The sequence below is a fragment of the Arachis stenosperma genome, chromosome 1 (genome assembly GCF_014773155.1).
Source record: "Arachis stenosperma cultivar V10309 chromosome 1, arast.V10309.gnm1.PFL2, whole genome shotgun sequence".
NCBI lineage: Eukaryota > Viridiplantae > Streptophyta > Magnoliopsida > Fabales > Fabaceae > Arachis > Arachis stenosperma.
In genome coordinates, this window is record NC_080377.1 from 103,705,075 (window position 1) to 103,715,477 (window position 10,403).

Here is a 10,403-nt window from a genome sequence, read left to right on the forward strand (position 1 = left end):
CAATTTTGTGCTTGAGCCTCAATTAGTTTCTCTAATGCAGCAGAATTACAAGTTTCATGGACTTCTATCGGAAGATCCTCATCAGTTCTTAGCTAAATTCTTGCAGATCTGTGATACTGCTAAGACCAATGGGGTTGATCCCGAGGTCTACAGACTTATGCTTTTTCCCTTTGCTGTAAGAGACAAAACTAGGATATGGTTAGACTCACAACCTAGAGAAAGCTTGAACTCTTGGGACCAGTTGGTCAGTGCTTTCTTGACCAAATTCTTTCCACCTCAAAAGATGAGCAAGCTTAGAGTGGAAGTCCAAACCTTCAGACAGGAGGAAGGTGAATCTCTCTATGAAGCTTGGGAAAGATACAAGAAATTAACCAAAAGGTGTCCTTCTGACATGCTTCCAGAATGGAGCATCATATGTATATTCTATGATGGTCTGTCTGAATTATCCAAGATGTCATTGGACCATTCTGCTGGTGGATCTCTTCATCTGAAAACACCTGTAGAAGCCCAGGAACTCATTGAGATAGTTGCAAATAACCAGTTCATGTACACTTCTGAAAAAAATCCTATGAATAATGGGATGACTCAGAAGAAAGGAGTTCCTGAAATTGATACTCTGAATACCATATTGGCTCAGAACAAAATATTGACTTAGCAAGTCAATATGATTTCTCAGAATCTGACTGGATTGCAAGCTACATCCGGCAGTATTAAAGAAGCCTACTTTAAAAGAGAATCTTATGACCCTGAAAATCCTGCAATGGAAGAGATGAATTACATGGGAGAACCCTATGGAAACACCTATAATCCTTCATGGAGAAATCATCCAAATTTCTCATGGAAGGATCAACAGAAGCCTCAACAAGGCTTCAATAACAATAATGGTGGGAGAAATAGGTTTGGCAATAGCAAGCCTTTTTCATCATCTTCTCAACAACAGACAGAGAATTCTAAACAGAGCCGCTCTGGCTTAGCAAACATAGTCTCTAATCTATCTAAGGCCACTCTCAATTTCATGACTGAAACAAGGTCCTCCATCAGAAATTTGGAGCCACAGGTGGGTCAGCTGAGTCAAAGAGTTACTGAAACTCTTTCTAGTACTCTTCCAAACAATACAGAAGAGAATCCAAAGAGAGAGTGCAAGGCCATAAATATAACCAAAATGGCCGAACCTACAGAGGAGGAAGAGGCAGTGATCTCCAGTGAGGAAGACCTCACTGGACGTCCACTGACCACTAAGAAGTTCCCTAATGGGAACCAAAGGCATCTGAGACTCATACAGAGACCATAGAGATTCACTGAACTTACTATTGCCATTCATGAGCTCTGATGAGTATTCTTCCTCTAAAAAAGATGAAGATATTGTTGAAGAGCAAGTTGCTCGGTATCTAGGAGCAATCATGAAGCTGAATGCCAAGTTATTTGGTAATGAGACTTAGGAGGATGAACCTCCATTGCTCATCAATGAATTGAATGCCTTGGTTCAGCTGAAAATACCTCCGAAAAAACCGGATCCTGGAAGGTTCTTAATACCTTGTACTATAGGCACCATGACCTTTGGGAAGGCTCTGTGTGACCTAGGGTCAGGTATAAACCTCATGCCACTCTCTGTAATAGAGAAACTAGGAATCTTTGAGGTACAAGCTGCAAGAATCTCACTAGAGATGGCAGATAAATCAATGAAACAGGCTTATGGACTTGTAGAGGATGTCTTAGTGAAGGTTGAAGACCTCTACATCCCTGCTGACTTCATAATCCTAGACACCAGGAAGGATGAGGATGAATCCATCATTCTTGGAAGGCCCTTCCTAGCTATAGCAAGAGCTGTGATTGATGTGGACAGAGGAGAGCTGGTCTTTCAATTGAATGAGTACTACCTTATGTTTAAGGCTCAAGGATCTTCCTTTGTAACCATGGAAAGGAAGCATGAAAAGCTTCATCCAATTCTCTCCATACAGAGTCAAGTAGAGCCCCCACACTCAAACTCTAAGTTTGGTGTTGGGAGGCCACAATCATGCTCTGAGCATCTGTGAAGCTCTGAAAGAGCTTCCTGTCAAGCTATTGACATTAAAGAAGTGCTTATTGGGAGGCAACACAATCTTATTTATCTATGTTAATTACTGTTTTATTTTATTTTCCAGTGTTAGTCTATGTTTTCTTTAGGTTAGTGATCATGTGGAGTCACAAAAATAGCTACAGAATTATAGCGGAATAAAAAATAGCATAAAAAAATAGCACACCCTGGAGGACAGGCTTGCCGGCGTTTAAACGCCAGTAAGGATTGCAAAATGGGCGTTTAATGCCCAGGCCAGCATTCTGGGCGTTAAATGGCAAAAATGGCACACAGACTGGCGTTTAACGCCAAAAAAGGGTGTCTGGTGTCTGGTTGGCATTAAACGCCAGAATTGGCAGCCAGACTGGCGTTTAAATGCCAGAAATGAGCATCAGCCTGGCATTTAACGCCATAAATGGCACACTGATGAGCGGATAATTTATACACTTTTTGGCATTATTTTTAGTATGTTTTTGGTATGATCTAGTTAGTTTTTAGTATATTTTTATTAGTTTTTAGTTAAAAATCACTTTTCTGGACTTTACTATGAGTTTGTGTGTTTTTCTGTGATTTCAGGTATTTTCTGGCTGAAATTGAGGGACCTGAGCAAAAATCTGATTCAGAGACTGAAAAGGACTGCAGATGCTGTTAGATTCTGACCTCCCTGCACTCGAAGTGGATTTTCTGGAGCTACAGAAGCTCAATTGACGCGCTCTCAACGGCGTTGGAAAGTAGACATCCTGGGCTTTCCAGCAATATATGATAGTCCATACTTTGCCCAAGATTTGATGGCCAAAACCGGCGTTCAAAGTCACCCTCAGGAATCCCAGCGTTAAACGCTGGAACTGGCACCCAAATGGGAGTTAAACGCCCAAACTGGCATAAAAGCTGGCGTTTAACTCCAAGAAGAGTCTCTACACGAAAATGCTTCATTGCTCAGCCCAAGCACACACCAAGTGGGCCCGGAAGTGGATTTTTATGTCATTTACTCATCTCTGTACACCCTAGGCTACTAGTTTTCTATAAGTAGGACCTTTTACTATTGTATTGAGATATCTGGGTAGCTATCTTCGTGTTTTATGCTATCTTAGATCATTGGGAGGCTGGCCATTCGGCCATGCCTAGACCTTATGCTTATGTATTTTCAACGGTGGAGTTTTTACACACCATAGATTAAGGTGTGGAGCTCTGCTGTACCTCGAGTATTAATGCAATTACTATTGTTCTTCCATTCAATTCCGCTTGTTCTTGTTCTAAGATATCACTTGTTCTTCAACTTGATGAATGTGATGATCCATGACACTCATCATCATTCTCACTTATGAACAAGGTGACTGACAACCACTTTTGTTCTACAAGCAACCAAGGCTCTAGTGAATATCTCTTGGATTCCTGTTTGCACGATGCATGGTTGATCGCCTGACAACCGAGTGCTCGCCTGACAAACGAGCCAACCATTCCGTGAGATCAGAGTCTTCGTGGTATAGGCGAGAACAGATGGCGGCATTCAAGAGAATCCGGAAGGTCTAAACCTTGTCTGTGGTATTCTGAGTAGGATTCAATGATTGAATGACTGTGACGTGCTTCAAACTCCTAGCAGGCGGGGCGTTAGTGACAGACGCAAAAGAATCGATGGATTCTATTCCGGCCTGACCGAGAACCGACAGCTGAATTCCGCGTGCTGTGACAGAGCATTTGCAAACGTTTTCACTGAGAGGATGGGAGGTAGCCATTGACAACGGTGAAACCCTACACAAGCTTGCCATGGAAAGGAATAAGAAGGATTGGATGAAGACAGTAGGAAAGCAGAGAGACGGAAGGGAAGGCATCTTCATGCGCTTATCTGAAGTTCCTACCAATGAATTACATAAGTATCTCTATCTTTATCTTTTATGTTATTTTCGTTCATCACCATATCCATTTGAGTCTGCCTGACTAAGATTTACAAGATGACCATAGCTTGCTTCATACTAACAATCTCCGTGGGATCGACCCTTACTCGCGTAAGGTTTATTACTTGGACGACCCAGTGCACTTGCTGGTTAGTTGTGCGAAGTTGTGTAATGCCATGGAATTGAGCTACCAAGTTTTTGGAGTTCATGACCGGGGATTATGAGAGTTGTGAAAAAGTATTGTTCACAATTTCGCGCACCATGTTTTTGGCGCCGTTGCCGGGGATTGTTCGAGTTTTGAGCAAGCTTTTGGTCCGGTAACATCAGTGCCAAAATCTGGCAACAGCACCAAGTTTTTGGCGCCGTTGCCGGGGATTGTTCAGTTTGGACAACTGACAGTTCATCTTGTTGCTTAGATTAGGTATTTTTTTTTTCGAAATTCTTGAAGATGAATTCTAGAGTTTCATGATGATTTGTTGAAGTCTGGCTGGCTGAGAAGCCATGTCTAATCTCATTGGACCGAGGTTTCAACTTATCATCACAAGAGCTTGTTGATTTTTATCAATCTTGCTTTTGGAGCAGTGATCTGCTAAGGCTTGGCTGGCCTTTGGCCATGTCTAGTGTTTTGGACCGAAGCTTTCTTTGAAAGCTTGGCTGGCTGTGAAGCCATGTCTAATTCCTGGACCGGAGTCTTAGACTAGCATTGCACTGAATCCTGGAATTCTCATTAAGAATTTTGATACCTTTTTCCACTTAATTTTCGAAAAACACAAAAAAATCAAAAAAATCATAAAACCCAAAAATTTCTTGTTTGAGTCTAGTGTCTCATCTTAAGTTTGGTGTCAATTGCATGCATTCATTCATGTGTCTTAGTGATCTTCAAGATGTTCTTGATGATTTCCGTGCTCTGATCTTTGAATTCTATTGACTTGAAGTGTTTTGTGTGTCTCATATGCATTCTCATTAGTGTCAGTAGTATACAAACTACTAAGTTTGGTGTCTGGCATGCATTGTTATTTCATTTTAGTTTCATTTTGATTATTCTTTATTATTAAAAATCCAAAAATATTTTTAATTTGTGTCTTTTCAAGTCAATAATACAGAGAATTGAAGATTCAGAACATACAGCAGAGGAATTGCACAGAAAAAGCTGGGCGTTCAAAACGCCCAGTGAAGAAGGACAGACTGGCATGTAAACGCCAGCCAGGGTGCCTGGTTGGGCGTTTAACGCCCAAAAGGGTATAGTTTTGGGCGTTAAACGCCAGAATGTGCACCATTCTGGGCGTTTAACGCCAGGATGGCTAAAGGGGGAAGATTTTGTTTTCAATTCAAATTTTTTTTAAGTTTTCAGAATCTTTTCAAAATCAAATCTTTTTCAAATCAATTTTTCAATCAAATCTTTTTCAAAATCAATTTCTTTCCATTTTTAAAGATACTTGCTATCAATTAATGATTTGATTCAACATCTCAAGTATGTTGCCTTTTCTATTGAGAAAGGTTTAATGTTTGAATCATATCTTTTCTTGATAGCCAAGTTATTCATTTCTAAAATCAAATCTTTTTAAAATTGTTTTCAAATCATATTTTCTCAATCACATTTTTTAAAAAAAAAAAAACCAATCATATCTTCTTAACCACATCTTTTTCAAAATAGTTTTCAATCAAATTTTTTTGATTTCTAATTTCAAAATCTTTTTCAAAAATCATTTTATTTCTCTCCCACTTTCATTTTCGAAAATTAAGTAATGTTTTTCAAAAATGTTTTCAAAATCTTTCACTTAATTTTCGAAAATTACTTCCCTTCTCCTCACATCCTTCTATTTATGGACTAACACTATTCCTTAATGCAAAATTCGAACTCCATCTCCTTTGATAAGTTCGAATTTTCCACTTCTGTCTTCTACTCTTCTTTTCCTCTGACACTTCAAGGAATCTCTATACTGTGACATAGAGGATTCCATATTTTCTTGTTCCCTTCTCTTTCTTATGAGCAGGAGCAAAGACAAAAGCATTCTTGTTGAGCCTGATCCTGAACCTGAAAGGACCTTGAAGAGAAAGCTAAGAGAAGCCAAAGCACAACCCTCTTTAAAGGACCTGACCGAATTCTTCAAAGAAGAAGAACACATGGCAGCCGAGAACAACAATGCCAACAATGCAAGGAAGGTGCTGGGTGACTTTACTGCACCTACTCCCGACTTCTATGGGAGAAGCATCTCTATCCCTGCCATTGGAGCAAACAACTTTGAGCTTAAGCCTCAATTAGTTTCTCTAATGCAACAGAATTGCAAGTTTCATGGACTTCCATTGGAAGATCCCCATCAGTTTTTAGCTGAATTCTTGCAAATTTGTGACACTGTCAAGACTAATGGGGTTGACCCTGAGGTCTACAGACTTATGCTATTCCCTTTTGCTGTAAGAGACAGAGCTAGAACATGGTTGGACTCTCAACCTAAAGAAAGTCTGGACTCTTGGGAAAAGCTAGTCAATGCCTTCTTGGCAAAGTTCTTTCCACCTCAAAAATTGAGTAAGCTTAGAGTGGAAGTCCAAACCTTCAGACAGAAGGATGGAGAATCCCTCTATGAAGCTTGGGAAAGATACAAACAATTGATCAGAAAATGTCCATCTGACATGCTTTCTGAATGGAGCATCATAGGTATTTTCTATGATGGTCTCTCTGAACTATCCAAGATGTCTTTGGATAGCTCTGCTGGAGGATCTCTTCATTTGAAGAAGAAGCCTACAGAAGCTCAAGAGCTGATTGAGATGGTTGCAAATAACCAATTCATGTACACTTCTGAAAGGAATCCTGTGAACAATGGGACTAATCAGAAGAAAGGAGTTCTTGAGATTGATGCTCTGAATGCCATTTTGGCTCAGAACAAGATATTGACCCAACAAGTCAATTTGATTTCTCAAAGTCTGTCTGGAATGCAAAATGCACCAAGCAGTACTAAGGATGCTTCATCTGAAGAAGAAACCTATGATCCTGAGAACCCTTCAATGGAAGAGGTGAATTACTTAGGAGAACCCTATGGAAACACCTATAATTCTTCATGGAGAAATCACCCAAATTTCTCATGGAAGGATCAACAGAGACCTCAACAAGGTTTCAACAACAATAATGGTGGAAGAAATAGGTTTAGCAATAGCAAGCCTTTTCCATCATCTTCTCAGCAACAGACAGAGAGTTCTAAGCAGAATACCTCTGACTTAGCAACCATGGTCTCTGATCTAATCAAAACCACTCAAAGTTTCATGACTGAAACAAGGTCCTCCATTAGAAACTTGGAAGGACAAGTGGGTCAGCTGAGCATGAAAATCACTGAACTCCCTCCTAGTACTCTCCCAAGCAATACTGAAGAAAATCCAAAAGGAGAGTGCAAAGCCATTAACATGGCCGAATTCTGGGAGGAAGAAGAGGCAGTGAACACCACTGAGGAAGGCCTCACTGGACGTCCACTAGCCTCTAATGAGTTCCCCAATGAGGAACCATGGGAATCTGAGGCTCAAAATGAGACCATAGAGGTTCCATTGGAATTACTTCTGCCATTCATGAGCTCTGATGAGTATTCTTCCTCTGAAGAGGATGAGTATGTCACTGAAGAGCAAGTTGCTAAATACCTTGGAGCAGTCATGAAGCTAAATGACAAGTTATTTGGAAATGAGACTTGGGAAAATGAACCTCCTTTGCTCACCAAAGAACTGGATGACTTGTCTGGGCAGAAACTGCCTCAAAAGAGGCAGGATCCTGGGAAGTTTTCAATACCTTGTACTATAGGCACCATGACCTTCAAGAAGGCCTTGTGTGACTTAGGGTCAAGTGTAAACCTCATGCCCCTCTCTGTAATGGAGAAGCTAGGGATTTTTGAGGTGCAAGCTGCAAAAATCTCACTAGAGATGGCAGACAACTCAAGAAAACAAGCCTATGGACTTGTAGAGGATGTTCTGGTTAAAGTTGAAGACCATTACATCCCTACTGATTTCATAGTCCTAGAGACTGGGAAGTGCATGGATGAATCCATCATCCTTGGTAGACCCTTCCTAGCCACAGCAAAGGCTGTGATTGATGTTGATAGAGGAGAGTTGATCATTCAAGTGAATGAAGAATCCTTGGTGTTTAAGGCCCAAGGATATCCCTCTATCACCATGGAGAAGAAGCATGAAGAGCTTCTTTCAAAGCAGAGCCAAACAGAGCCCCCACAGTCAAACTCTAAGTTTGGTGTTGGGAGGCCACAACCAAACTCTAAGTTTGGTGTTGAACCCCCACACTCAAACTCTAAGTTTGGTGTTGGGAGGTCCCAACATGGCTCTAAGTATCTGTGAGGCTCCATAAGAGTCCTCTGTCAAGCTAATGACATTAAAGAAGCGCTTGTTGGGAGGCAACCCAATGTTTTATAATTAACTATTTTCTTTTGTTATTTTATGTCTTTTGTAGGTTGATGATCATAAGAAGTCACAAAATTAATGAAAAAAGCAAAAACAGAATGAAAAACAGGAAGAAAAACAGCACACCCTGGAGGACGCACCTACTGGCGTTTAAACGCCAGTGAGGTTAGCTGTTGGGCGTTTAACGCCCAGTCTGGCACCATTCTGGGCGTTTAACGCCAGAAAGGGGCACCAGACTGGCGTTAAACGCCAGAAAAGGGCAAGAACCTGGCGTTAAACGCCAGGAATGGGCACCAGCCCGGCGTTTAACGCCAGAAAAGGCACAAAACGTGATTTTGCATGCCATTTGGTGCAGGGATGACTTTTCCTTGACACCTCAGGATCTGTGGACCCCACAGGATCCCCACATACCCTACCACTCTCTCTCTTCTTCACCAATCACTTCAACACCTCTTCCCCAAAAAACCCCTCACCTATCAAATCCTTTCTTTCTCTTCACCACTCACATCCATCCTTCATAAAACCCCACCTACCCCACCATTCAAATTCAAACCACTTTCCCACCCAAACCCACCCTCAAATGGCCGAACATCCCTCTCCCTCTCTCCTATATAAACCCTCCTTCACTCCTTCATTTTCACACACCTTAAACACCATCTCTCTCCCCTTGGTCGAATACAAAGCCATTCCCTTTCTCCTCATTTCTTCTTCTTCTACTCTCTTCTTTCTTCTTTTGCTCGAGGACGAGCAAACATTTTAAGTTTGGTGTGGTAAAAGCGTTGCTTTTTCGTTTTTCCATAACCATTTATGGCATCCAAGGCCGGAGAAACCTCTAGAAAGAGGAAAGGAAAGGCAAAAGCTTCCACCTCCGAGTCATGGGAGATGGAGAGATTCATCTCAAGGGTGCATCAAGACCACTTCTATGAAGTTGTGGCCTTGAAGAAGGTGATCCCCGAGGTCCCTTTTTCACTCAAAAAGGGTGAATATCCGGAGATCCGACATGAGATCCGAAGAAGAGGTTGGGAAGTCCTTACCAACCCCATTCAACAAGTCAGAATCTTGATGGTTCAAGAGTTCTATGCCAATGCATGGATCACCAAGAACCATGACTAAAGTGTGAACCCAAATCCAAAGAATTATCTTACTATGGTTCGGGGGAAATACTTGGATTTTAGTCCGGAGAATGTGAGGTTGGCGTTCAACTTGCCTATGATGCAAGGAGATGAACATCCTTACACTAGAAGGGTCAACTTTGATCAAAGGTTGGACCAAGTCCTCACAGTCATATGTGAAGAGGGCGCCCAATGGAAGAGAGATTCAAGAGGAAAGCCGGTTCAATTGAGAAGGCATGACCTCAAGCCCGTGGCTAGAGGATGGTTAGAGTTTATACAACGCTCAATCATTCCCACTAGCAACCGGTCCGAAGTTACCATAGACCGGGCTATCATGATCCATAGCATCATGATTGGAGAAGAAATAGAGGTTCATGAGGTTATAGCCCAAGAACTCTACAAGGTGGCGGACAAGTCCTCTACCTTGGCAAGGTTAGCCTTTCCTCATCTCATTTGTCACCTCTGTTATTCAGTAGGAGTTGACATAGAGGGAGACATCCCCATTGATGAAGACAAGCCCATCACTAAGAAAAGGATGGAGCACACAAGAGACCCCACTCATCATGAGATCCCTGAGATGCCTCAAGGGATGCACTTTCCTCCACAAAACTATTGGGAGCAACTAAACACCTCCCTAGGAGAGTTGAGTTCCAACATGGGACAACTAAAGGTGGAGCATCAAGAACACTCCATCATCCTTCATGAAATTAGAGAAGACCAAAGAATCATGAGGGAGGAGCAACAAAGAAAAGGAAGAGATATTGAGGAGCTCAAGCACTCCATAGGATCTTCAAGAGGAAGAAAGAGCCGCCATCACTAAGGTGGACCCGTTCTTTAATCTCCTTGTTCTTTATTCTTCTGTTTTTCGAAAAATTAATGCTTATGTTTATCTATGTTTGTGTCTTGTGATCATTAGTGTCTTAGTGTCTATGCCTTAAAGTTATGAATTGCCTATGAATC

General features: G+C 41.5%; 2 non-coding genes across 2 annotated transcripts; both read right to left on the bottom strand.

Moving 5' to 3' along the window:
* Window positions 1-289: 289 nt before the first annotated feature.
* Window positions 290-397, bottom strand: LOC130948852 (small nucleolar RNA R71). Its single transcript, XR_009073284.1, has one exon. It is a non-coding gene; the product is annotated as a small nucleolar RNA R71 (small nucleolar RNA).
* A 6,074-nt stretch (window positions 398-6,471) lies between these two features.
* On the bottom strand, window positions 6,472-6,575 carry LOC130948732 (small nucleolar RNA R71). Its single transcript, XR_009073179.1, has one exon. It is a non-coding gene; the product is annotated as a small nucleolar RNA R71 (small nucleolar RNA).
* Window positions 6,576-10,403: the final 3,828 nt, after the last annotated feature.